The 2,872-nt window shown below is 38.8% G+C and overlaps 1 protein-coding gene across 3 annotated transcripts in view; it reads left to right on the forward strand.

The window, feature by feature from the left end:
• Window positions 1–382: 382 nt before the first annotated feature.
• The window catches only part of LOC105558623 (centrosomin), a 16,015-nt gene continuing 13,525 nt past the window's right edge, over window positions 383–2,872 (forward strand). For 2 of the 3 annotated variants that reach the window (XM_012006407.1, XM_012006409.1), the window contains exon 1: window positions 383–601. The gene's annotated coding sequence lies outside the window, so the exon portion shown is untranslated. The remainder of the gene's footprint in view (window positions 602–2,872) is intronic. The other variant, XM_012006408.1, reaches the window with a different exon arrangement.

Genomic DNA, 2,872 nt, shown 5'->3' on the forward strand with positions numbered 1-2,872 from the left:
AGGCAATTCAGTCAGACACACAAGAATTGACCAATCATAGTCGACTATTCTTACGACTACGACTTTACGACTTCTATGTGGACGAGGCTTAATTGGTCAATTCAGTCGGACACGTAAGAATTAACCAATCATTATACATCAAATCAACACATCATAATCAGAAAGTCATAGTCTACTATTCTTACGACTACGACTTTACGACTTCTGTGTAGACGAGGCTTTAAAGAGCAAGGATACTTCATTGACGCTTTTCAGGGGACGATCAATCGGAAAACGCACGTGGACGTCCGACCTTCGCGAGGTGCATCTATACGACACCTCGCACCCGCATTTAGAATATAATTTTAACCGCAGGTTGTAGCCTTGTGTCTTCGGTGCTGCTTGTTGTTCTGTCGCAGTTAGCGTTTGTGCTGCCGTCGCGTAAAGTCTCCTTTGTGGCGCGCGATGTTCCGCCCGGTCCTACCCGCGATTTCGCACGTATACGCTTAAAAATGTAACGGGCTCGAAAAACGCGCTCTTCATGGAATTGGATGCGGTAGGTCGCAGCTGAGACCTATTCTCCTTCCAAGGGACGAGAGCGAGCCAGTAAGAGTCGCCTTCGGTACGCTAGATGTTGAGGATTTATCTATTATCGCCGATTAGAATCGAATCGATATGGAACGTGCGAGAGTGCACTGATATCAGATTCATCCCGATTTTGCGATTACTGTTAAACAGTACGTCGATCAAGTGATAAATTGCGATCAAATCGTGGACACTGCAACAGCGAATTGTAGCGCGACCGTTTGCTTTCCGTTCGCTAGCAATTGCTGGCAAGTGACAAATGAACAGCTCTAAAGGGACAGCAATAGTACTCTTTGAAGAGAACGAGGAGAAGAAAGAAGAGAAGAGACGATCGTTAACGCTTTCACAGCTGAATACGCGAGCGTATTACCGATCATTTACAAATTCCCGCGATTATTCGAGCCGTACAATAGAGACATTTTTGTACACGGAATTTCTTTCCTAAAATTAATCCTGGAAATCATATAATCGTCGGCGTTGTAACATGGCGTTTCGAAGAATTTCATGAGAGTTTTTTGAAATTTTACTAAACATTCTACTAGCAATTATACTTGTGGCGAATTCGGTTGTTTGCACCAGTGCGCACTGAGTACACACAAAGGCTTGTTTACAGTCAATTCTTACGTTTAAGGATCGTCTGAAATATTTCTCGAAATATTTCTTAGCCAGTGAAATGATCTGTGTAGCATCCATACGGATCACTTCTTGGCTAAATACTCTTTGAACATATATTTAAGGCAATGTTAAATATAACAATTGACTATAAACATGTGCCTTAGCGTGCGCTCAGTGCGCACTAGTGCAAGCAAGCGAATTCGCTATTAGTGTACATTTTATTGGTAGAATGTATGGTAACATTTCAGAGAACTCTCATACAGTTCTTCAAAGTGCCATGTTGTCCCAAGGTTACGTGATTTTCCGGGTGTCTTAAGAGAAAATTCTCTCCGTGTACGCAGTTATTGCAAGAGTTATTTTTAAAGTCAACTCTTTTTGCAGGAATTGAATATGTATCGGATAAATGTTGGTAGCGCGCTAGAAGCACGTGTTATTTTTTAAATAATTTCCCAGACAAGCATTTAATAAATATAGAGGAAAGTCCCCTATTATGAGATAGGCTTCTAATGTGAGACAGCAGGTTTTCAACGTCCAAATTCAATCACAAATCTTTTTTTCGCGACGATTACACGATCTAGCGATGAACTTTCCACTAAACAGATTTCACGAGCGATAAATTCACGGTGGAACCAAAGAGATGATGATTATTAATTTAACAAGAACCCCGCTATCTTATATTGGGAACTTGCCTCATAATAGGGGACTTTCCTCTACGTTTTAAAAATATTTTAAACTCAATATTTGCTTTTTGTGCTCTGAAATTAACAAAAGTTGCATTGCAAATAACTAAGAAAACAATTCGAAAACGATATGAAGGATGCAGCGGTGCTCTCGTCATGAAACGATATGTAAATGTTGAATTTTCCTGAGGAGTGAAAGGGGGGAAAATATGTTGGTTCATTTATACGAGCGCCAGATTTCCTTGGAATGTTTTGCGCGTCGACACAGGAGTGTTAAGAAAGAATCTTTTTGGCGCTCGATGATGCGCCAAAATAATTTAATTTCAAAGGTGCGCGACAACGGCGCCGCCCGATCTTACAGAGTAGATTTTGGCATCGGTTAGAATTCGCCTAGACAGGCCGAAAATAGACCGATTCATTCGATAGACATTTATCTGAATATATTCTAAAAATAGCCCGACGTTTCTGTGATTTATTTAAAACGCATGTACAAATTAGAGGAATTCTTCATACTATGTTATATAGGTACGTGAAAAATTCAAAAGAAAACTATTTTATATAAATAAAACACGAATTTATTAATTATATTCGTGCGGGGACTATAATTAATAAATTAATTGGTGTTCTATCAAACAAGAATATGGACTGCTAATCAGATAAAAGATTGGCGAGGATGTAATCGAAGCGAATGTAGATTTAGGTATGTAAAGGTTGATTAATGCAATTGACTAAAAAACAATTGTGTCTGCGTGATGGTATAATCGGAACAATTCTTTTTGAAGGAATTGAATGTGTATTAGATAAATGTATTGACAACGCGCTAGAAGCACGCGTTACTTTTAAATAATTTTCTCGACGAGCATTTAATAAATATATGTAAATAATTTAAGTCTATGTAAGCGATAGCTTGAGAGTTTCTACGCGGAGAGAATTTTCTCTTAAAATTTACCCTAAAGATCATGTCATGGCATTTTGAAGAACTGTATGAGAGTTTTTTGAAATTTTACTGCACA

This window comes from Vollenhovia emeryi, unplaced genomic scaffold (assembly GCF_000949405.1).
Source record: "Vollenhovia emeryi isolate VEMERY1.0 unplaced genomic scaffold, V.emery_V1.0 DF939326.1, whole genome shotgun sequence".
NCBI classification, from domain to species: Eukaryota; Metazoa; Arthropoda; class Insecta; order Hymenoptera; family Formicidae; genus Vollenhovia; species Vollenhovia emeryi.